Raw genomic sequence first — 26,451 nt, 5'->3', positions numbered from 1 at the left:
CGCCACCCCCTATATCAGTCTATTGGTGGACCCACTCATGGTGTCATCATACCCGCCTACTCGATTAATAATCAATGAGGCACTTGACCCAGATGCAGGCATGTAGATGTTTAGTAAATATGGCCAATGTTTACTGTTCCTGTCCTGTAAGTGGAGGTCAGAGTAAACCGATGGCCTTCTCTTAGGAACATGTTCTCAGTATCTGCGTGTATCTTCTGCTACACGCAGACCCTGAGATGCCTCTGCCTGCATCACCAAACCTCTATCTATTTTAAAGGCATACACTGCGGACAAGCCTTTTACATAAAACTCAGGCCAAGTAACTGAGGCCTACTTAAATTATAACAATCCCCCCTAAAACGTCTTGACCCGCAGATCTCAGCGTCTGAACCTCCCAGTACCTGGTTTCTTTCTTGTATGTTTCACTTTTCGATGTTCGTGCTCACACAACTTCTCTGCTCTAGGCGGTTACCCCTGGAAGAGAGAGAGCAAGACCTCTTGGTCTTCCTGTAACCAGGCTCTCTGGGGAGGCCCTACTTCTAAATCCCTCAATACCACATGCTCAGCATTTGCGTCACTTGCGTATCACTCACAAACTTGCATGACCACAGAAAAGTGAAACTCGTTTGTTTGTTACAAAACGGAGCAGTGCCAGGTGCCTTCTAAAAGAGCGCCTTTATACAATCAGCCCCATCATAGGTACTACTAAACCTATACCCGTAACCCTGTATATCCCTTAATTTAAACTATTGGTTCAGGAGATTGTTTATGAGGCACCAATCCCTGGACCGGTTAATTTATTTTACGTAATTTTAACCCGCAACCTCACCTGGATAATGATGCCTAAAGTTGTCATCCCCATCCAGACGACCAGTGGGTGTAGAAAGAACTTTGGAACTGCAGATGCCCCGTCCGAGTGTCCCTGGAACATCACCGGAACCTTTGTCCACCAGGGCAGACTGGAACTCACCTGCTCATTTTTGTGTTCTACCTCGTTAAGATCACCTGTATCATGGTGAAATCTTACCTCTAACTTCGTGTACTGTTTGTTTAACCTTTGTAACAAAATGTGGTCGTCTTGGATCAAACCCTGTTCCCCTTTGTCCCATGTCGTGTTCTCTTTCAGGACGGGAACTACCCGTGAAACTTTGACCTTTAGAGTTCTCTTAACAATTTGAGAAACAACGTCATCCAGCCTGGATGACAGGATCCATATGGGATCTCCACTCACACAATATGTTCCCCTTGGAAAATCCCCCTTATCGGAACAATTATGAGAATATACCTTGAATGTATCATTAGACCTTATGTTAAAAAACCAAACCTTTCCTTCAGCCACCGGAACTATCGGTTGGGCTTCAGGGTGGATCTTTTGAATGGTAGCCTCGCATTCTGCGTTATTGAGCCTGCAGGCTTCTTCACTAAATTTGGCTTGCCCCGGCCAACGCAGATACTTCTGCAAGAATTGCCCGCATGAGGACAACTCTACTGGCTTCACCTCCCCGTCTAGCACCAAAAAAGGTTGACCTCTCAGGTCCTGGTGTAAGACACGGGTTGAGGTGGGAACTAAGGAAGTAGCGGTGCCTAAAGGAATGTTGCACCATTTCCATTTGTTCACCCAAACATCTCGAAGCTGCCATGCAAAAGATCCTTCTCCAGAAAAATTAATATACCTCCCCTTGTCCAATCTCTCGCTGACAAAATATGTCCCCAGCTGTCCTGATTGGACCTCTTCCCCCCTTACATCCTGAGGCACAATATGTACCTGAGGTCGGGAAGACTGTACTCTCTGCAATCTTTCGATTAAGAGTACCTCTTCACTTACCCAACTATCATGAGGATAAGCTGCTGCATATGGACTGTGTAATATCGTCCCCGGTTGTGACCCGTGTGGTGTGAATGGGGTTCCCTGTGTGGGCTTTCCCTCCCCCGGGACCGCTCTCCCCACCCTCTTTGTCCCTGGAAATGTGGCTTGATCTCGATTTTTACTTCTGGTTTCGAGAACCACCCACCCTTGGCTTTCCAGCCTTTACGTGTGTATAGTTGTTTCAGAGGCACTCTCTGTTGGTAGCTCCAGAGTGTGATGTTGTCCCTTGCGTCTCTCTGGTAAGAGAATTGACGCCCCCTGCTCGTTCCTCTCCAATCTGGAACCATCTCACTCTGCATAACCAAGACAAGGTACCCCTGAATCACACACTCCACCTTTTGCATGTACCCATTGTACTGCAATGTACCTTTTAACAAACCTTTGGATCGGTGCATCGATTCTGGGAGTGTGGCATTCAATAGCAGATTTACCCTGCAATTAAATTCCCACTGCCCGCACACTTGACCCTTCAGACCTTTCACCCACCTTGTGCCATGAAATTTGCTTTCTCCTGGCACCAGTGCTCTTTTCCTCCGTCCCTGCATGGTCCATCTGTGCCAAGCGGAGGGAGGTGTGAAAGGATTAGTACCTTTGTCACCAAACATTAACATGCTTGGGCCTTGCATTCTCATTAACCCCTTATTATACATGAGAATGTCCTCTCTTCGTTCTCCTAGGACGAAATGGCAACCTAGGATCACCATCAGCACGGTACTCCTCATTATAAACGCACCACCTTGGGAAAGAAAAACATTAGCAATTTGCACTATGCTTTGCTCAGACAGTTTTTTTAGATGTTTTCCGATCTCAGGAACCTCGGTTTTTAGTCTCTTTCCCATTTCAGGAATCTCGTGTTTTAGTCTCTTTCCAATCTCAGGAATCTCGTGTTTTAGTCTCTTTCCAATCTCAGGAATCTCGCTGTTCTCCAAGCTTAGATTGGCATCTGGAACCTTTCGCGTATCCGACTGACATCTCCAGCTTTGCTGCCAGCACGGCATCTGTCTCAAATCCATATTGCCAAACGCCTGAAATCGAAATACAAACAAATCAATTCTTATTAATGATTTGGGATTCGCCCTGCGGCTTGTACTGCACTGTCAGTCAAAGTTTAACATCCACGAGTGTCACCGCTGGTTTCCCCGAATTGCAGCCCGTGCCCGTGTGTGCTCGGCTCCCACACACTACTCACACCAGCTTATCAGTCTCAGCTTGATAAGCTTTACAGTCCGTGTCCGTCTATTCCGCTTGTTTTGCTGTGGAATATCTTGAAACCATTTTCCTTCGGCCCCGGCCCCGTCTGCCTGTTTTGCTAGGCAGGGAAGGATTTCAGGCACCACTGTTATAAACTGTTCTTATCACCTTGCTTCGACACCATCGTCTCACAGACTGTGAGATCACTTGACTCTCCACACAGCAAACAGGAAATAGACTTTCTCAGGCTTCTCCAATGTTTCCGTTATTTATTCAAATCACAGAAAGACAGATAGATACAGTCATCATATCCTAGCCATGCCAATCTTCATGTTGCGTTACAAGCTCATGATTAGACTCCCTACTGAAGTCACTCAGGTACCTTCTTCCTACCTACGTTACACTAAACTACCTATGTACATAGCATACATTATATCAGATTACATAAAGGAAGAACATGCTTAGAGAAATAATTGGGTTCCAGTCAGTATTGCGAGCTAGTGCGGAAGGAAGAAGCAGAAGTGCCTTCTCCATTGCTCGCTGCAGATTTAATACCGACTAGGAAAGAGTTAAATATGACATCATCTTCGCCACCCCCTATATCAGTCTATTGGTGGACCCACTCATGGTGTCATCATACCCGCCTACTCGATTAATAATCAATGAGGCACTTGACCCAGATGCAGGCATGTAGATGTTTAGTAAATATGGCCAATGTTTACTGTTCCTGTCCTGTAAGTGGAGGTCAGAGTAAACCGATGGCCTTCTCTTAGGAACATGTTCTCAGTATCTGCGTGTATCTTCTGCTACACGCAGACCCTAAGATGCCTCTGCCTGCATCACCAAACCTCTATCTATTTTAAAGGCATACACTGCGGACAAGCCTTTTACATAAAACTCAGGCCAAGTAACTGAGGCCTACTTAAATTATAACAATTACCAGCGGAACTAGCATCATAATAGGTGAGATTACGACCAGGAGCTCTCAGTGAAAGATAATGTGTATAGGCATGGGCAGGTGAGGATGAAGTACATTTAGCAATACAGCACATGATTAATCTAATGGCCAAATATATCAAGAAATAAATCATGAAAATACCAACAATTATAACTAAGATAAAGATGAGAAGCTTCTTGAGCCAACTTGTAAGCCAGGAGAAATTAAAGAAGTTTGCCCAAGAAGTGTCTACACCTGAATTTTCCTTAAGTTCTATGGACATATCTTCTAGTTTTTTTTATAGCTACAGTGATTTTTCCTGCTACACCAGTGTTATTAGGTATGTATGTGCAACAAGCTCCTCCCGTTCCCTCTAAAAATTTACATACTCCTCCCTTTTCGGCTAGAATCATATCAAGTGTCATTCGGTTCTGAAAAGTCATAGAAGTGTCAGAACCTAATTGCTCAGCTATACCTTTTAAGGCATCTTTTGTATAATTTATAAACCTCTGTTGATTATAGAAAATATAATTAATCCAATCTACATTTTTATTAACCGTAAGCCATGGAAATATAATTGACTCAAACCCGGTGGCCACCTGATTTCTAGCCTTAAAGTTATCAGGAACCCCTGTTGGAATACCTAGGACATTAGTATAAACATGAGCGTCCAGGTTTTCTTCAGTTACTTCTCTCTTGCGTCTTCCAGACATGGAACTAGTCGGGGTGAGATCATTATTTATTTTCTCACCTAAAATGTGTATGGGCATAAGTAATTTTGCTAGAGCACATTCTCCTGTCCAAAATCCTTCTAGCATAGGTCTAATCTTCCTATCTCCACAAATCCACCAAACATCCCCTATTGCTGATGACTGATTTTGGACCTTACTCATTGTGACATTGCTATATCTGCCACAGTATCCTTCAGAAAAATTCCCCAAAGCTCTCCCTGCCAGTTTGTAATTAGCATAACAAGTGTAATTTCCTGGATATATTGTTACTGGACTATCCAGCATGGTGGGTTTAGCCAAAATGGGGTATTTGGATTTCCAGCTTTCACACTCTGCACCTGCAGTGGAATTAGTGTAAAGGCTCAGAAAACACTCTTCTACAGTAATCGGTAAATTCAGAGGTACTGTCCCTAGATGTGGACGGGCTTGTCCACAAACATAACAGTTAGTCATATTATGTGAGTATGCAGTGTACTTCATCCATTCTAACCATAAATTAACTTCAGAATACCCAGTTTCCATTGCTAGAGCATCTTCAAAACTAGGATTAGCAATGGCAACCATATTCCTGGAAGATGACTCTGTGGGTTTAAGAGGTTTTGCCCGAGGTACAGGCTCTCTCCATCCAGGATCAGTATACATATCTCTCAAGTAGAACGACCCCAATTTTCCATTAGCCCCTCCTGGGATCTTTGATCCGAGGATATACTTTCCTGTATCATAAGCCCCAGGATTCTCAATGGTTAGGACAAGACCATGACTGTTTCCTTTATTCCCCAAGGCACATCTAGGCTTAAACACAGTCATCCGTGTCAAGAGTGACTTCCCAGACTTGTCCTTCCTATTTTGAGCAGACTGGGGCTTATGACCTAAGTCTGGACCCGTAGTCCAGCCCACAGCACCCCAATAATCACAGTTCTGACCCCAATAATCATCAGTTACACAAATGTAGGCATAGCCATGCTTACACATATACTGCTGACTGTCAACAGGTTCATCACAGGCCACAATATCACAGTAATCAAATACATAAGCAGCCATAGCGGTGTATGAGGAGTTAAACCAAAATGTTGTTATTCCTTGCTGCCGGGACACAAACTCTACCCCGAGATGCATTTGGTGACGGTGACATGTGGCTTGGCAGGGATCGCAGGGATCTTTTATGAATTGCATGTGTGTGTGTACTCATATGTTCAGCTACTTCTATACTATCTTTTCCTTGTATCTTTATATCACCTGGTACATATATGTCTGTGCCTGTGATTGAGAAGTTTCTAGAAAGTAAAAGATATGAGGTGCTTCGGATAGGGTTAGGAAGAGGCTTGGTCAGACATAATTTTCTGAATGGCCCTAAATCAAAAGTGGCATAGTAGCAATTTGTCCCAAACCATATAGGCAGGAAAATGAGCAAAGTCATGCTAATTATGAAACAACAGAGAAGGCCAGGATTCGGCATTGTCATAGTCCTGTTCCTTGCTCTCAAGTTGTACTGGAACATTCCGGAGATCTTCAGGCACCGGCTGGCCACTCTTCAAGGACTTATAATTATCTGCTTCACCTCTCTTCAGGGATTGGCTACCCTCTCCTCTCTTCAGGGATTGGCTACCCTCTCCTCTCTTCAGGGATTGGCTACCCTCTTTAGGGATCGGCTCTGCTTCCCTCTGACCGTCAACCTTCGGAACTTTCTTGACTCTGCTGGCGTGGACCCAAGTAGGCGATTCCTCCGTCAGGATTGCAGTCCTGGTGACAGCAACGACCTTGGTGGCTGGACCGAAAGAGAAGTGGTCTTGCTTCTTTCCCTTAGACAGTCTCTGGACAATCACCACATCTCCAGGATGGAAACCGTGCGTCGGAACCTGTGAAGAGAAAGGACATGTACGAGCAACTTTTTCTTCAAACTGATCGAGAGTAGCAATGAGTCTCCTCACATACTCTTCCTGCACTACTCCTAAATCCCCTGTTTCTAGGACATAAGGTCTTGCACCCCAAGGTGTTGGAAATGGTCGCCCCATTAATACCTCAAAGGGTGAATAGCCCGTACTCTTATTTGGCTGCATCCTTATTTCAGCTAACACTATGGGAAGTACTTGTTTCCAGTGGTGCTCAGCAGAGCTCGAATATTCGAGTAGCTCGAATATTCGAGCTCTTTTTCAGCTATTCGAGCTCGGTATTCGAGCTCCGAATAGCTGGAGCTATTCGAATGGGCTATCCGAGTACACTCGAATAGCCCATTCACTATTCGAGCTATTCGAGCAACCCGGCGCTATTCGAGCTCGGTACCGAGCTCGAATAGCGTCATAGCCCAGATTGATGTCCTTAGAGCCAATCAGAGGGCTCCCAGGCCCTCTGACGGCAGCCAATCACAGAGGGGGACCCTGGCCAGCCCCTACCCTATAAATAGCGGCCGCCATGTTACGTTTCTCCGTGCTTGCCTGAGACTTGTACAGAGAGAGAGTTGCTCCTTTGTGCTTTGGCTTAGCAAGAGCTCTATTGTGGTCATTTACCTAGCGTTTTTGCTCACATACACCTCCTATACACACCTATATTGTTGTTAGTTATTTAGACATTGTATTTTAGTTAGTAGCTTGTGTGTTACATTAGAGACAGGCAGCTGCTGCAAGCTTACAGGTTTAGGCCTCAGGGGGGCCTTGCCTCTGTGGGCAGCTGTCCTCTGTTTATTTCTCTCATCTATACCAGTATTTCTGCTGTCCTTTACTAATAGTATTGTAGTTATACTGTACTAGGAGTAGGACACTCACTGACTGTCACTGTTTATAGGCTACTAGCTAGCTCCTGCGTGTGTGCACTCACTCACTGTCTGTGTGTACACACACTCTATTTCCTTCTGATTACTGATAGATTATTGTTAGTTAGTTGTACTTACTTACTACTTACTCTTACTGTACCCGTAGGGACACTCACTGTCACTGTTCATATAGGCTACTAGCTCCTGCGTGTGCGCACTGCACTCACTGTCTGAGTGTACACACACAACACACACTCTATTTCCTTCTGATCGCTGATTGATTATCGTAATTAGTTAGTTGTACTTACTGTTACTACTTACTCTTACTGTACTAGGAGTCTAGGACACTCAGTCACTGTCCATAGGCTACTAGCTCCTGCGTGCGTGCACTCACTGTCTGAGTGTACACACACAACACACACTCTATTTCCTTCTGATCGCTGATTGATTATCGTAATTAGTTAGTTCTACTTACTTACTGTTACTACTTACTCTTACTGTACTAGGAGTCTAGGACACTCAGTCACTGTGTTCATAGGCTACTAGCTCCTGCGTGCGTGCACTCACTGTCTGAGTGTACACACACAACACACACTCTATTTCCTTCTGATCGCTGATTGATTATTGTAATTAGTTAGTTCTACTTACTGTTACTAATTACTCTTGCTGTACTAGGAGTCTAGGACACTCAGTCACTGTTCATAGGCTACTAGCTCCTGCGTGCGTGCACTCACTGTCTGAGTGTACACACACAACACACACTCTATTTCCTTCTGATCGCTGATTGATTATCGTAATTAGTTAGTTGTACTTACTGTTACTACTTACTCTTACTGTACTAGGAGTCTAGGACACTCAGTCACTGTGTTCATAGGCTACTAGCTCCTGCGTGCGTGCACTCACTGTCTGAGTGTACACACACCCACACTCCATTTCCTTCTGATCGCTGATTGATTATTGTAATTAGTTAGTTCTACTTAGTGTTACTACTTACTCTTACTGTACTAGGAGTCTAGGACACTCAGTCACTGTGTTCATAGGCTACTAGCTCCTGCGTGCGTGCACTCACTGTCTGAGTGTACACACACCCACACTCCATTTCCTTCTGATCGCTGATTGATTATCGTAATTAGTTAGTTGTACTTACTGTTACTACTTACTCTTACTGTACTAGGAGTCTAGGACACTCAGTCACTGTCCATAGGCTACTAGCTCCTGCGTGCGTGCACTCACTGTCTGAGTGTACACACACCACCCACACTCTATTTCCTTCTGATCGCTGATTGATTATCGTAATTAGTTAGTTCTACTTACTGTTACTACTTACTCTTACTGTACTAGGAGTCTAGGACACTCAGTCACTGTGTTCATAGGCTACTAGCTCCTGCGTGCGTGCACTCACTGTCTGAGTGTACACACACCCACACTCCATTTCCTTCTGATCGCTGATTGATTATTGTAATTAGTTAGTTCTACTTAGTGTTACTACTTACTCTTACTGTACTAGGAGTCTAGGACACTCAGTCACTGTGTTCATAGGCTACTAGCTCCTGCGTGCGTGCACTCACTGTCTGAGTGTACACACACCCACACTCCATTTCCTTCTGATCGCTGATTGATTATCGTAATTAGTTAGTTGTACTTACTGTTACTACTTACTCTTACTGTACTAGGAGTCTAGGACACTCAGTCACTGTCCATAGGCTACTATCTCCTGCGTGCGTGCACTCACTGTCTGAGTGTACACACACCACCCACACTCTATTTCCTTCTGATCGCTGATTGATTATCGTAATTAGTTAGTTCTACTTACTGTTACTACTTACTCTTACTGTACTAGGAGTCTAGGACACTCAGTCACTGTGTTCATAGGCTACTAGCTCCTGCGTGCGTGCACTCACTGTCTGAGTGTACACACACCCACACTCCATTTCCTTCTGATTGCTGATTGATTATTGTAATTAGTTAGTTCTACTTACTGTTACTACTTACTCTTACTGTACTAGGAGTCTAGGACACTCAGTCACTGTGTTCATAGGCTACTAGCTCCTGCGTGCGTGCACTCACTGTCTGAGTGTACACACACTAAATTTACTTGTGATTACTACTGATTATTGTAACTGCTAGTTGTACTTCCTGACTGTTACTACTTACTTACTGTACTAGGGGACACTCACTCAGTCACCTCACCAACCAACCAACCAACTCACCTCATTAAAGTACCCCACTTTTCACCCGCCCTTTTAAAAAACTTTTGTCTATACGCCCAAAACATTGAAGATGTCTGGAAGTGGCAGCCAGCGCGGTTTGGGCAAGGGCAAGGGCAGCAAGGGAATCAGGAGGAGAGAGAGCAGCATTGTGGCAAGCCGCGGCCGCGGGCGCGCCACCATGCACAGTTCCGCAGCAGCAGCAGCGTCAGTGGCTAACATTCCTCCCATAGCCACTGGCCGTGGATGCCTTGGGCGCCGCCCAGCAGGAGCATCTGCAACTCACGCTGCAGAGACACAGCAGCAGCGTGTAGCACCTGCTCCCATTTTCCTCCAGCCGGGTCGGAAACGTCCCATTGAGGAAAAGGATGCAGACACTGTGGTGCAACTCATGACGGAGGATGAGCAGCCCGCCATCAGCTCTGCATCCGAGGCCTCCACCCTCACCACCACCACCACCACCACCACCCCTGTTCGCAGCAGCCGCCCAGCAGGGCCTGGGGAGGAGGCCAGTTCACCGTCAGTTGGCGACCTGTCATTCAGCAGTCTTTTGACCCCAGGCATCATGAGTCAATTGTCTGCTGTTGTTGGCGATTTTGAGGAGGAGATGCTGATGGGCACTTTGGGGGATGAGGGATTGGACAGCAAGACTGTGGCGACAGTCAAGCAGCCCATCCATGCATCAGGAGAGGAGTTTGGGGGGTCCTCATCCCAGCAGGACATGTTTCAGGAGGGGGAGGATGATGATGACCCGGTGACAGACAGAGACTGGGTGCCACCACCTCCAGGGGATGTCGTCCTCAGCAGCTCTGAGGAGGAGGAGGAGGATGCTCTTGTGGGCCTTGCAAGGAGGCGCATCATTGCAAGCATTGGCAGCAGCAGTAGGCAGGTCCCACAGCCTGCTGGTGTCTCAGGCTCAGCAGCAGCAGCAGCAGCATCTGCCAGTACCACCACCAGCCGCACCCAAGCCCCCCAAGCCCCCCCCCCCAACCACCACAGGGAGACAGGCAGCAGCGCTTCCATGCCGTAGGGGGATGTTTAAGTCACCAATCTGGCGATATTTCACCATGCCCACTGTGTACAGCAAGTACGCCACTTGCAACCACTGTCAGCGGAAGTTGAGCAGAGGTGCAGACCCCTTAAAGTTCTGCACCAGCTCGCTCATCAACCACCTTGCGGCTAAACATTTCCACCAGCATGAGGAGTTCCAGAGGCTGAAGGCATCTGGTGCTGGCAGTGGCACCACACCCATCACTGCACAGCCTTCAGCAGCAGCAGCAGCAACAGCAGCCACCCGCCCTCCTGCTCCTCCAGCAGCACCAGCAGGAGTGCGGAAACGCACTGCTCCTCCCCCCTCTGCAACTCCTGCCGCCGACACTGAGGCCTGTTCTGGCAGCCAGTCCTGAGTGGCCTCCTCTGCTGTGTCTGCTGATTCCCGTGTCAGCAAAAGGCCACGCCAGAGCCTTTTGAGCGAGTCCTTCCAGGGGGTGGTTAGGGCTCTGCCTCCCAGCAGCCGTCGCGTGCGGCAGCTGAACGGCTTGCTGGCACGGGCCATGTGCTCCCAACTCCTGCCGTACACGCTCGTGCAGGAGGGGAGCGACATTCGTGCGCTGCTTGCTTGCGCAGCCCCAGACTGGCAGCTCCCCAGCAGACACTTCTTTGCCCGCAAGGCCATTCCTGCACTGCACCGCTTTGTGATGGCCAATGTGGAGCGAGGGCTGGAGCACGCAGTTGGTGAAAGGGTCCACGTCACCATGGACTCCTGGAGCAGCCGCTTCGGGACAGGCCGCTACCTGTCCTTCACTGTCCACTGGGTCAGCTTGGTGGAAGGGGGTGAGGATGGGAGAGCAGCAGCGGGCACAGCAGCAGCAGCAACACAGTGGGTGGTGCCACCCCGCAGGGTCAGGGGAACTGCAGCAGGTTCCGCCGATCCTCTGCCATCCTCCGGCACACCTGGCCAAACCCCCCGCCTCAGCAGCAGCGTGAAGGCCCGCCACTGCCAAGCGCTGCTGCACTTGGTCAGCCTTGGGAAGACCAAGCTGACGGCAACCCATGTGTTGGCCAAACTCCAGGAGCAGGAGAGGATTTGGCTGACCCCCAGAGGCCTCAGAGTCGGAGAGGTGGTGGCCGACAATGGGGCCAATCTGGTTGCCGCAATAGACAGGGGAAACCTGACCCACATCCCCTGTCTTGCCCACGTGCTGAACCTGGTGGTGCAGAAGTTCCTGCGCACCTACCAGGGGATGGGCGAACTGCTGGAAACGGCAAGGAATGTTGTGCGTCACTTCCGGCGCTCGGCTGCAGCCTGTGCGAGCCTGGAAGACGTGCTCGGCTGCAGCCTGTGCGAGCCTGGAAGACGTGCAAAAGGAGCTGGATCTGCCACGCCATCGGCTGATCCTTGACGTTCCGACTCGCTGGAACTCCACCCTGGCGATGTTGGAGCGTCTGGTTGAACAGAAGCACGCTGTCAACCAGTACCTTGCCCTGGCCACTGTTTCCGCCGCTCAGAGAAGGGACAAGACCAGAAACATCCCGTCCATCGTCCCCGATGATGACTGGAGGCACATGCAGCAGGTGTGCTTTGTGCTGGCTCCCTTCCTGCAGGCCACAAACATGGTGAGCAGGGACCATGCTATGGTCTGCGAGTGGGTGCCCCTGGTTTCTCTGCTGAACAGGGCCCTCGATGCTTTGCTGGAACAGGGAGCGGCAGCCTTGGACCAGCAGGAGCGGCAACCAGCTGCGCAGTCCACCTCTGAGGGGGAGGAGGAGGAGGACTTGGTGGAGGTCCCTGACCTGGCTGCTGATGAGGGGGATCAGCAGTAGCGCAGCTGAGTTGGTGCGGGGGTGGAGAGAGGATGAGGCGGCAGAGGAGGAGGATGAGGACAGCACTGACGTCGATGTGCCAGCAGACGTGGCCCGCCTCTTCCCAATGGCAGCGCACATGCTGACGTGCCTGCGCAGGGACCCCAGGGTGATCCAGATGAAGCAGAGGGAGGACATCTGGATCAGCATGATGTTGGACCCACGCCTCAAGGGGAAGTTGAGCCAGTTCCTGCCGCCTGCAGGAGGAGACCCAGCGCAACAAATAAGGAGCTTGCAGCAGGCCCTTGTTGAGCGCTTGGAGGAAGCCTTCCCCCAGCCTTCCACCCCCACTGTCCAGCAGCCAGCACAGAGGCAGCAGCAGGTGCCTGCATCCAGCAGCAGCAAGCGCCCCACAGACCTGCTGTCTCTCAGCCACGAGCTCTACAGGACTGTAGAGGCTCCGGCAGCAGTGACTAGAGAGGAGATGCATGCAGCAGCATCCTCCTCCGGTCACAGCCAGCGCCTGACCCGCATGGTGGCTGACTACATGGGGTCGTACAGCGGGCTTGACAGCGATGCCCCTGTTGATCCCATGGAGTATTGGGTCAAGCGCATGGAGATCTGGAGCGAGCTGGCGCAGTACGCCCTGGAAGTGCTGTCCTGCCCCCCTTCCAGCGTGCTGTCCGAGCGCTGCTTCAGTGCAGCTGGTGGCGTGGTCACCGAGAAACGCTCACGTCTGTCTCACAAGTCTGTGGACAGACTGACGTTTCTCAAGATGAACCAGGCGTGGGTGGAAGGCGAGTTCCTGGCCCCTGTTGTCGGCGAGAGGGGGACATGAACTGGCTGCCGGAACCATCGTTAATGTGCCTTACCACCCTTTACCACCTCCTGGCTCCTGCTCACTAAGCCAGCCTGGTTCACTTTGACTATTACGTCGCCTGCAGCCACACATTTTACACCTACAGTGGGCTGCTGTGTACTGCCCTTCTGCTGTCTGTCTGTGTTTCCCACTGCCAGGGTACACAGAATTACCTTCTTCTGCTGCCACTCTGCCACCAGCTATTACGTCAAACAATAGCTATATTGGTTGTAAAACCAAAAACCAAAAAACCATAAAAAAAAAAAAAGGTTTAATTTTTCTGAGGTGCCCGGGTTGAAAACTGTGTTGTCCCAGTTGTGTATTGGACACAATGTGGGCTGCACGACCGCTGTCTGGGACCTCCTGTTGTGTTTATTTACAGCCCTGGTATCACCGCTAGGTACCAGGGCTATTATGTCACGCTGCCTACCTGCTGCCACACTCACACTGCTCCTCCATACCTCCTCCTGCTGCTGCTGCTGCTGCTGTCTGTCTGTGTTTCCCACTGCTAGTGTTGGGCGAACAGTGTTCGCCACTGTTCGGGTTCTGCAGAACATCACCCTGTTCGGGTGATGTTCGAGTTCGGCCGAACACCTCATGGTGTTCGGCCTTTTAAGTTCGGGTTCGCCCCGAACTTCTGTATGCCCCCGAACAGGGCCGAACAGGGCCCCTGTTCGGGCGAACAGGGCCCTGTTCGGCCGAACAGGCCGCAATACGGCCCCCCTATGGGGTCGCAGGCATAAGGGGGGAGCATGCCCCGATCGCGGGGGGGGGGGTAGGAAATTCCCCCCACCCCCCTCCGCTAGCGCTCCCCCCTCTGCCCGCTTCCCCATTCAAAAGTTTCAAGAAGTACCTGTATAGCGGATGGCCTGGCAGTGGCACTGTGGAGTGAGGAGGAGGAATAGTCCGGAGAGTGACGAGTTGAGGGAGGCCGGGCAGCGGGCGTGAGGTCAGAGAAAGGGCGAGTTCCGCCCTTTCTCTGACCTCACGCCCGCTGCCCGGCCTCCCTCAACTCGTCACTCTCCGGACTCCTCCTCACTCCACAGTGCCACTGCCAGGCCATCCGCTATACAGGTACTTCTTGAAACTTTTGAATGGGGAAGCGGGCAGAGGGGGGAGCGCTAGCGGAGGGGGTGGGGGGAATTTCCGACCCCCCCCGCGATCGGGGCATGCTCCCCCCTTATGCCTGCGACCCCATAGGGCCCCCAAAATAGGGATGTTCGGGAAGTTCGGGGTTCGGCCCGAACATGCCGAACATCTCGCCCATGTTCGGCGAACTTTCCCGAACCCGAACATCCAGGTGTTCGCCCATCACTACCCACTGCCAGGGTACACAGATGATTTACCTTCTGCTGCCACTCTGCCACCAGCTATTACGTCAAACAATAGCTGCTCGCCTACTCCTCCATTCCTCCTCCTGCTGCTGCTGTCTGTCTGTGTTTCCCACTGCCAGGGTACACAGAATTACCTTCTTCTGCTGCCACTCTGCCACCAGCTATTACGTCAAACAATAGCTGCTCGCCTACTCCTCTATTCCTCCTCCTGCTGCTGCTGTCTGTCTGTGTTTCCCACTGCCAGGGTACACAGAATTACCTTCTTCTGCTGCCACTCTGCCACCAGCTATTACGTCAAACAATAGCTATATTGGTTGCAAAACCAAAACCAAACAAACCATTAAAAAAAAAAAAAAAAGGTTTAATTTTTCTGAGGTGCCCGGGTTGAAAACTGTGTTGTCCCAGTTGTGTATTGGACACAATGTGGGCTGCACGACCGCTGTCTGGGACCTCCTGTTGTGTTTATTTACAGCCCTGGTATCACCGCTAGGTACCAGGGCTATTATGTCACGGCGAGCTGCCTGCCTCATTGACTGCCTGCTGCCACACACTCATCCTCCTCCTCCTGCTGCTGAATTTACCTCCTGCTGTCTTTGTGTTTCCACTGCCAGGGAGCACATACAATGGCGCTTCCAACATGCGTGCGCCCACCAGCTATTTGTTACGCTCAAAAATAGCTGCATTTCTTTAAAAAAAAAATTGAAAAGAGAAATACGTGAAGAAGAAGAAGACGATATTGAAAAAGAAGGAGAAGATGAAGATGAAGAAGAAGATGAAGAAGAAGATGAAGAAGATGATGAAGAAGAAGATGAAAAAGAAGAAGAAGATGAAGAAGATGAAGAAGATGAAGAAGAAGAAGATGAAGAAGAAGAAGATGAAGAAGAAGAAGAAGAAGATGAAGAAGATGATGAAGAAGATGAAGAAGAAGAAGAAGAAGAAGAAGAAGAAGATGAAGAAGAAGAAGAAGAAGATGAAGAAGAAGAAGAAGAAGATGATGAAGAAGAAGAAGATGAAGAAGAAGAAGATGAAGAAGATGAAGATGAAGAAGAAGAAGAAGATGAAGAAGATGAAGATGAAGAAGAAGATGATGAAGAAGAAGAAGAAGATGATGAAGAAGAAGAAGAAGAAGATGATGAAGAAGAAGAAGAAGATGATGAAGAAGAAGAAGAAGACAATATAGAAGAAGAAGAAGAAGATGATGAAGAAGAAGAAGAAGACAATATAGAAGAAGAAGAAGAAGATATAGAAGAAGAAGATCTAGAAGAAGAAGAAGAAAGATAAAGAAGAAGAAGAACAAGTATATACAGTAACACTACTGAACAAAATTAAGGACACAACTTCTCTTTCCACATTTTTTTTTAAAGGAACATCCCCACATAATCACTTGCTGTTGTTACTTGGAAAAAAAGATGTTTCTTGCATCATTCACCCTCAAAACAAGTGTTGGAAGCTATTTAAGGCCAATTCGAATAGTCAGCTCGAATAGTGAGCTCGAATACCGACTCGAATAGTGAGCTCGAAGTCCGAGGTCGAATCGAATAGTAAAAATTATTCGACTCGAATATTCGACTGACCTCGAATAATTTACTATTCGAATTCGACCTAACTCGAATTTTGAAAAGGGGTATTTGAGCATCACTACTTGTTTCCATTTAACAAAGGTTCCCCCTGTAGCCTTTTTGATCTTGTCTTTTATGGTCTTATTCATTCTTTCCACTATGCCTGAACTCTGAGGGTGATAGGGCAAATGAAACTTCCATTCAACTCTAAGTGCATTAACAAGATGTTTTGTAACAGCTGCAATGAACGCTGGCCCATTGTCTGAGTTAATTTGTACTGGTATTCCCCATCTAGGGATAATTTCTCTTAGCAAAATTTTAACAACTATTTGAGCTGTTTCATTTTTAGTTGGAAATACTTCTGGCCATCTGGAAAACATATCCACAATAACCAATGCATACTCCTGTTTCTGACCCTGGCTGGTTTTGGGAATGTGAGTAAAATCAATCTGTAAATGTGAGAATGGCGTTGTAGGATACACTAGTTGTTGATGATGAGCCTTCATGGGATTATGCGGATTATTTCTAAGACATATGAGACACCTCCCAATAAATCTTCTAACATACATGTCTAGATCATAAATGTAAAAATCCTTCTTTATAAGAGCTTTTGTTGACTCAATGGACCTGTGTCCTACACCATGATACTGAGCAACCAAAAGAGGTGCACTATCTCCAGGAATACATGGTCTCCCCTCTTTGCAAATCAAACCCGTCTTAGGGTCTTGAATTGCATTCTTTGCTTCCCAAATGGAGCGTTCTATTTCTGTAGCCCAACTCTGGAGCTCTTGAAGGAGGTCTTGAGACAATGTCATTTCTGGAGCTAGCATTGGCATTTGGTAGTCAGCCCTGGCAATGTGGGCGGCCTGTTTTGCTGTAGCATCTGCAAAAGCATTCCCCCTAGAAATGTAGTCTTTTCTTCCTGTATGGGCTTTACAATGCAAAACTGCAAGCTTTGTGGGTAGATGAATAGCAGCTAGTAAGTCTGCAACTAAAGTGGAGTGAGAAATCTGTTTCCCATCTGCTGCAATAAACCCTCTCTTCTGCCAAATCACCCCATGGTCCCAAACTACTCCATGGGCGTATCGGCTATCCAAGTAAATATTTACCTCTTTTCCCTCGAAGAGTCGGCATGCTCTAGTGAGCGCGATCAATTCTGCAGCCTGGGCTGATCTGAACTGGATAGGATTAGCTTCTAACACTATGTCTGGCAATTGAACAACTGCATAACCTGCATGGTAAGTGTTGTCATTTGGCCTTGAACAAGAACCATCTACGAAAACATCTGGAGCTCCTGGAATGGGTGTAGAGGACATATCAGACGTAGGTGATGTGTCTTGGTGTATGATGTCAGTACAGTCATGTTCTGGAGCAATTTCATCCTGCTCACCCTTAAGACCTAAAAGGTCATTAAGGATAATGGCTGGACCAAATGTGGGAGCTGAGTATTTGATGTACAACTGTGGATCGGATAGGAGAAGTATCTCATATCCACTGAGTCTTTGAGCAGACATATGTTGAGTATGGACATTTTTTAATAAGCCTTGCACATTATGGGAAGTGTGGAGAGTGGTAGGATGTCCTAAAGTAATTGACATGGCCATTTCAACTATCATTGCACATGCAGCTAGACTTCTGAGACACGCAGGCATACCCCGTACCTGAACAGGGACCACCTTTGAGAAAAAAGCAACAGGGCGCAACTTGCCTCCGTGCTCCTGAGCTAGGACTCCCGCCATGGTTTTACAGTTGTCCCTGGCAAATAGGTGAAACATCACGCCATATTTAGGGAGGCCTAAACCAGGGCTTGAAATCATTGCATTTTTTTAAGTGAGTGAAAGCTTGTAACATTTCATCTGACCATTTAATGAATACTGGGCTGTCTTGTTTTGTACATTCTCTGAGGACATTGTCATAAAAAGAGCAATCAGGTATCCATTGGCGACAATACCCGATCATTCCAAGAAAGGTTAGCATGTCTTTCTTGGATTGTGGGCGGACCAGACCCACTATAGCAGCAATTCTAGCATGACTAATGTGCCTCTCCCCCTGTTTAAGGACAAAACCCAGATATTCAACACTTTTTTGACACCATTGTAATTTTTGTTTTGACACTTTGTGACCACACTCATGTAACCATTTTAAGAGACTGATTCCCTCAGCCTGGCAGGCCTCCTGAGTAGTACTACAAATACACAAATCATCAACATACTGGAGTAGGACATATCCATAACCGGGAGCCCAGGGTCTCAGAGTGGCTTGAAGGACAATGGAGTAGACAACAGGTGAGTCTACAAAGCCCTGGGGCATTCTACACCACGTGTACTGGCGATTTTTAAAACTGAAAGCAAAGAGTGGCTGTGTCTCCTTGTCAACTTGGACGCTGAAAAACGCATTTTTTAAATCGATGACACTGAAAACAGTGGCATCAGCTGGTATGGATGATAGTAGAGATGGCACGTCTGGCACAATGGGCGCTATTGGCACAATTAGAGCATTTACGGCCCGTAGATCCTGAATGAATCTAAAAGACTTGTCATTTTTCCTTATAGGATTTATAGGAGAATTATAGGATGAAACTATTTCCTTTATCACACCCTTTTTAAGGAAAGACTCAAGTAAAGGACGAATACCTTCTTCCTTTTCTGGAGACAATGGGTATTGTTTGATGTAAACTGGCGTACAATCTGGTTTAAGTATAGCCTTGTACGGTGTACATGAAACAAGACCCACATCCGCCTCATCAGAGGACCAGATGTCAGGAAGTACATCCTCCAGTTCTGGGGGAGGTACTTCCATAACCATGTAATAAATTAAATCAGGAGTCTGGATTGGAATGATAGGAGAAGTAACATGGAACTTTCCCCTTGGATCGGTCCCCATTTGTAATTGCAATGGCCCAAAAAGATCTCGACCCAACAGACTAACAGGACAATTTGGTATAAGCCTGAACTGGTGATAAAACAAAGTGTTCTGAGTGTGTGGGTGTTCCACTGTCAGAAAAGGAGTTTTGTAAGATTTGGTAATTATCCCATTGATACCCATGGAGGGCGTAGTAGTTTCTCTCGGCCCCTTATAAAAATCTTCACACAAAGTACTACAAGTAGCACCTGAGTCAACAAGGAAACGAATACGGTTTCCTTCAACCAATAAGACAATCATTGGTGAATCTTTATAAGAGGACGAGATCATTGTATACGCTGGGATATATTCCTCCGGGCCTCTTCATTGTTGTTGTGTTCCCCAGGGAATGTGAAATTTGGGTGTTTGTACATGACCCTGTTGTGGCTGACCTTGAGTTTGGTGAGCTTGTGGCTGATTATATGAATTTTCCTGTGGATAATTCATGTGGTGAGGCTGTTGGAATAGTGGGGTGGACTGGTTCTGGTGTCTTTGGTTATTCCTATAATTAGGAGGGTGTGGACATTCCTTTCTCCAGTGATCTAAACTCCCACAATTAAAGCATCCTTCCCGCTTTTGATTAGGGTAATTATATCTACCCCTGTGTCCACCCTGATTATTCCCCTGATTATTCCTAAGTTTCCCATACCCTTTAAACTGACCTTTCCTTCTACCTCCCTGGCCCTGAAACATCTCTTCCCCAACCTGTAAATGTACCTCTTTGACTTTCTTAGATTTTGGAATTTCTAAACATCCAGCGGCGTCTTTCTCCATCAACTTCCTTTGGAACTCATCTTTAGATAAGCTAGGCCAATCTGAAATCTGCTGTTTTACTGTAAGTTGAACAGCTTGATCTAAATTAAAAAAGTAGGACTGAATCAGAAGAGTTTGGTCTCTCTCATTGATTCCTGACATGCCTGCATCATGTTCCCAGACATCTAAAAACCTTTTCCAAAAATCAACTATTGATTCACCTGACTTTTGTCTACAGTTCATAGCTGTGGACAAAGAGGACCTGATAGTAAAAACTCTAAGTAATTCTTTCTCCACTTCTGCCCACATCTCTTTAAGGCCGTCATCATTGGAAAGGGGATACCGGTCTGCTCCAGTATCTGGTTCTACTAATGTACTAATGCTTTGAACATTTTTCCACTCCCAATTTGTGCCTATTCCAATGATGCCGTCCAATATTAACCTAATATCCTCCTGGGTAAAACATCTTCCTTTTGATGCTCTTTTGAGATATTGAAGACAACCAAGAGGTGTCACTGTGGGTTTTGAGCAATGTTTGACAATCTTATTAATATCTTCAACTTCTAGGGTTTTTTTTACTACTAAATTTCCCACAGTAAAAAAAGGCATTTGTTTTTCTACCTCTTCTATATCTTCTACTTCTGATTGTACTTCAGGGTCTGCGTACAGATCAAGATTTGCACGTATGTCAGGTTGACTATGTGTTCTAATAGGATAGGGACTTCTGTGAGGATCTGGCATTCGTCTACTTGCTGTTTTAGATTTAGGTGTACACCCCCTTTCTGAAAGTGCAATTCTTTGTTCCTCAGGTAAATTTTTCCAAACATTATAGTCTATTTTAATTTTACTTAGTCCCCTAAAATCTAAATCCTTACCCTCATTAGCAGTATTTCCTTTTTCTCCTGTGACTGATTCCTTATGGGAGTATCATACACAGGAGGACTGGACAGAAATTTAAGACTATTTGTGGTATTAGGTGGTTGCCGTGTACGGGTAGCTGAGATCAGAAGATCCATATCTGTCTCAGAGGGATTTAAACTCGGATATAACGTAGTTGTTGTATGCGTATATTTGGGCGGCATTAAGGGTGTTAGAGGTGGAGGTGGTGGAGGAGGTAACGGGGCACTTGGTAAGCGCCCTGAGAAACTAGGAAGAGGTCTAAACACTTCTCCTTCTAATTTATGTTTCATTAGACTATCATCTGAAATTTTTGAATTTCCCAGTTTATTATCCCGTCTATCATACCAAAAGGGAGCCAAAGAAGCCAGTTTTCTCCACCACTTTTCATATAAACCATATCCCAATGTGGATCTGGTCTAAAATATGGCCATGCGTCGGTATCTCTAAACAGAGACCCTTAACCAATGTCCATATGGAAACTACTGTTTCCTCCTACTCTGGGAAAGGGACTCACACTTCTCATATTTTCTGTCCATCCCGCCATATTATTTATCCATGTATTAATTAAATAATACATTGTTCCACAGACCCTTGCCACATAATCTTTACAAGACTCATTTATCTCAGGTGGACCTGGATCTCTGACTATTTGTGGTTTACTTATTTTAGTCCCCATAATGTCAGTAATTTTGTGTTATAGAAGCACAATATATTTTTACTATATTTTTCTACTTACTTATTTACTTACCTCTTTCCTGTGACCTGAAAAAAAATGAAAGAGAGAAAAAGCCTCTTTGGACAAACACAAAATTACTGACCCAAATGTAGGTGTCTACGTGCAAACAGCAAAATACAGTGGAGCCAAATCACTCTATATAATGATTTTGAACTTGAAGTTCCACACATATGAAAAACAAAAACCAACAAATTATCTTATAACTCTATGCAACAGATGTAAGATAAGCAGACAAAACATATATTAGAAATCACAAAGTATTTGAACCCACATAATCAATATGTACTATAGCGTCTATCAAAACCCTTATAACTTTTATGGCCTATATTCCTTAACAAAAGGAATCATCTCTTTCCTGAAGAAATTATTACTGAGTTGATCAGACCCAGACAAATAGATTAGATTTTCCCAAAAATCTGACGCCCAATTCATTCAGACTTTTACCTAAAAAGTCGAAAATTTTTAAATTTAGACTTATCAAAAGTCAAACCTATTCCCTATCCCCCCGTTTTGTTTTTTTTTCTCCAAATTAAGGTCTATATATTTAAAACTATACTATCAAAAATTTAGACCCCAAGTCCGAATACTATTCAAACCTGAGTTGCCTGCATCAACACTCACGACAATCCACATAAGCAATAAACAGTCTTCAAGACAAAGACATAATTATTACTTACGTGAATTGGAGAAGTGAGGTGTTCGACGAATCCAGGACGAGATCCCCCAACTGAAAGCACTGGTCACTTTTCAGAACCGATTGCCCATCAAGGATGACCTATAAGTAATACTTTGTGAGTTCTGGCCGGCGCCAGCGGTGAGGCCTAGTTCAACTACAACTACAATGAATACACAGAGGCAGGTTTGCAGTTGAAAACTAGACTGATTTGTGGTCAGCCCGGATTTTATTCTTATACACAATTTCAAAAGGCTGCGCATGCTCAGAAAGAAGAACCTCTGACCTACAAACATTACAGGAAAATTACCGGGGAAAACATGACATTTCTAGCAGGTGCTATTGAGAGTTTTAGGGTGATACGCTTCACTTCATTCCTAGTTTCATTCGGCCGGTGTGGTAAAAGTTTCCTGTATGTTCAGAATGGGACAGAATAAGAATATAGAAAAGCAGAAGTGAAAATGAAGTCACTAACAAGAGATGTTCAGAAATGTTCCCTAAATGTCTTAAGCTCTGAGCTGAAGATATATGTAATGTATATCTGTAATGTAATTCAGAGACGTAGAAGAACATGGCAGCTATAACACAAAATGGCTGACAATGTATATGCTTATCGTGCTTAGGCTTGCAAACCCTTGGCGTCTTCCAAGTTCCAAAGTGTTCATTCAGTAAACAGATATACAGATACAGTTTGTTACATCTTAGCAAAGCAGATTATTCTGTAGTAAGTCTTTTGCGTTACAGCTTCTTGAGTCCCTTGCATGGAATCAGGTTTCTTCTTATGTCTATCCTACGTTACATCTAACTACCTAGCCCTGAGGCCTACCTATCTAATATATACAGCATACGTTATATCAGATTACATAAATAAAGGAAAGTAATTAGGGTTCCAGTCAGTAGATTGAGAGCGTGAAAGTAAGAGTGCCCTCCGTTGGCCCATCATGAACCTTAATACTGACCAGGAAAGAGTTAACTGTGTCATCATCTGAACCATCCCCCTAAACCTATAATTGGTTCACATCCCTTGTGATGTCATGATACACACCTACTTAATTAATATTCCGCTCGGTCTATAACCTACATACAAAGAATGTTATGTTTGGTAAATATGGCCTATGTTTACCTTTAGGTCTCCTAACCGTCTGGGGCAGTTTAGCCCTGTGGCCTCCCTTCAGGGACATGTTCAGGACATATTCCTTGTAACTGCTTGCCTCATCTCTTCTGCGAGAACCTCTTCTTAACCACTTCCCGACCGCCGTATTGACAAATGGCGTCCGGGAAGTGGACCCCGCAAGGACCGCCGTATTGACAAATGGCGGCGGTCCTTGTAGGGGCATGGGCGGAGCGATCGCGCCATCCGTGACGCGATCCTCCGCTGGGGTTCGGAAGCCCGGCATTAAGCCTCTGCTCGCCGGCCACTTTGCAGCGCCGGTGAGCGGAGGAGTCCGTAACTGTAGCCAATCAGGATGTATAAGGCACTTTGTTAGGTAAACAAAGTGCCTTATACATGCTTCCTCCTCGCCTCGTGGTCTCATTGTTCCAGAGACCACCAGCGAGGAGGAAGCATTTTGTAAGTGCACAAGCCACATTGTTGTTTTTTTTACCTAGCCCCCCTGATCTCCCACCCCAGCCTTCAGACCCCCCCACTGATCACCCCAGCAGACCCCTGCCAGCACCCTTGCACCCCTATAAAACCCCCACCCCCCCCCCCACCTGCCACTAACTAGCGACGCTGTCCCTTAGTTTAGGTCCCTAACTGCCTCCTAGTCACCCCTGATCCCCCCCCCCTACCTTTAGATCACCCCCAGACCCCATCCCAGACTACCCCCCTGTATACTGTATACATCTGTATACAGCTACCTTACCCCCTGATCCCCCTCTGATCACCTGTCTATCACCTGTCCATCACCCCTCAGCACCCCCACCCATCAGAGCAGACCCTAACTGCCCCGCGGGGGTAACCGATCACCTGCCCAGGCCCTCGATTGCCCTCATACCCCCCTCCTGATTACATCCCCTGCTCTTTGTTTACATCTGTCCTCCTCAGCAATCACTAACTGATCTGTGATCAGTAACCCCCTGTGTCTGCCTCTCATCAGATCAGGACTCAGGCTGCCCCGTGCGGGCTCCTGATCAACCCCCCACCCCCTCAAATCACCCTCAGACCCCCCCCCCCCTAATCACCGTCCAAGTGCATTGTATTTGACTGTGTTGTGATTGTATCGATTGTGCTGCGCTTTTATTCGATTGTGCTGCGATTGTATTTGATTGTCCCATGATCTGCTTCGATTGTCCCGTGATTGTTTGATTGCCTCTGAGACCCCACTTCCCACCAACCCCCACCCCACCCCCCATCACCTTCCGAGTGCATCAGATTTGATTGTGCTGCGCTTGTATTCGATTGTGCTGCGATTGTATTTGATTGTCCCGTGATCTGCTTCGATTGTCCCGTGATTGTTTGATTGCCTCTGAGACCCCACTTCCCACCAACCCCCACCCCACTACCACCCCCCATCACCTTCCGAGTGCATCAGATTTGATTTTGCTGCGCTTGTATTCGATTGTGCTGCGATTGTATTTGATTGTCCCGTGATCGGCTTTGATTGTCCCGTGATTGTTTGATTGCCTCTGAGACCCCACTTCCCGCCACACCCAACCCCACCCTCCCCCCACCACCTCCAACCACCACCTTCCGAGTGCATCAGATTTGCTTGTGCTGTGATTGGAGTCGATTGTGCTATAATTGTATTTGATTGTCCCGTGATTGTTTGATTGCCTCTGAGACCCCACTTCCCACCAACCCCAATACTTCTCAAATACTCCCTTTTTGCTAGGTGGGTGCTCTTTTTTTCCTGGTAGTCTCGGAGGAAAACCCCATAAATTTAGCAATCCACAATGGCAAGAAGGGGGCTTTCCGATGAGGAGGTATACAGGTACATGGACCAGTCGGATGAGTTCTTTTGGGAAGAATCATCCGTCGAATCATCCAGGTCCGAATTTGAACCTGTGGAAAGCAGTGGTTCCCTGACCGAAAGTGATGACGAGACTTTGGTCCCGGCTAGAGCCAGGCGTACCAGACCCCATGTCGTTAGACCGCAGGTGGCGTAGGATCCGCCTCAAGGGCAGCAGGGTGGTGCTAGCGCAGATGATAGTTTTCTTGGTGAGGCAGGCACCAGCAGCGCAGCATCTCCTGGACTTGGTACCAGTACTTCTGTAGACCCTGGCGAAGTGGTGAGCGCCAGCATGGAAGTTGAAACTGGTACAGTGGCAAGTGCAGTAGTACCCCCGTCGCAGCCACCAAAAAGAAGACGGGCCCGTAGTACCCATAGACTCCCAGAGGTGCTGGCACATCCAGATTGGCAATCCCCTGATTCCACCGCACCCGTAGTGCCCCCTTTCACCGCCCAGTCTGGAGTCCAGGTGGTGACAGCTCATCTAGGAACGGCCCTAGACTTTTTGCAGCTGTTCATCACCCAGGTTCTCTTGGACTTAATTGTGGTTGAGACCAACCGTAAAGCCACACAATTCATCACCGAGCACCCGGAGAGCATGTATGCCCAGGCTTTCGGGTGGAAACCAGTCCAAGTTTCCGACATTAAAATCTTTTTGGCCCTTATCCTTCACTTGGGACTAATGAAACAGAATGTATTGCGGTCGTATTGGTCTACGAACCCAGTACATCATGTTCCCTTGTACCCTGCTGCCATGTCCAGGACATGGAGTCCATCCTGCGCTTCCTGCACTTCAACGACGACAAAAACCTGTCATGAAAGGGGAGACCCTGCTTATGACCGGCTCCACAAAATTCGGCCCCTCATAGACCACCTGTCATCAACATTTGCAGATGCTTATATCCCTGAACAGAACATCTGCGTAGGCGAGTCCCTCTTACGCTTTACCGGGCACCTTGGCATCAAACAGTACATCCCAAGCAAGCGCGCCCAGTATGGGGTGAAACTGTATAAGCTCTGTGAAAGGGCCACAGGCTATACATGTCGTTTTAGGGTCTATGAGGGAAAAGACTCAAAATTGGAGCCGGTCGGATGCCCTGACTACCTGGGGAGCAGTGGAAAGGTTGTGTGGGACTTGGTGTCACCCTTGTTCCAGAAGGGGTACCATCTTTTTGTGGACAATTATTACACAAGTGTGGCCCTCTTTCAGCACTTAAAGTTAGAAGGAATCCGATGCTGTGGCACTGTGCGGCCTAGTCGCCAGGGCTTCCCCCAACGGCTCGTTACCACCAGACTTGAACGGG

Source organism: Hyperolius riggenbachi, chromosome 9, assembly GCF_040937935.1.
Source record: "Hyperolius riggenbachi isolate aHypRig1 chromosome 9, aHypRig1.pri, whole genome shotgun sequence".
Lineage (NCBI taxonomy): Eukaryota > Metazoa > Chordata > Amphibia > Anura > Hyperoliidae > Hyperolius > Hyperolius riggenbachi.
The sequence above is the reverse complement of the archived record's forward strand: the minus strand, read 5'-3'. Positions refer to the sequence as shown.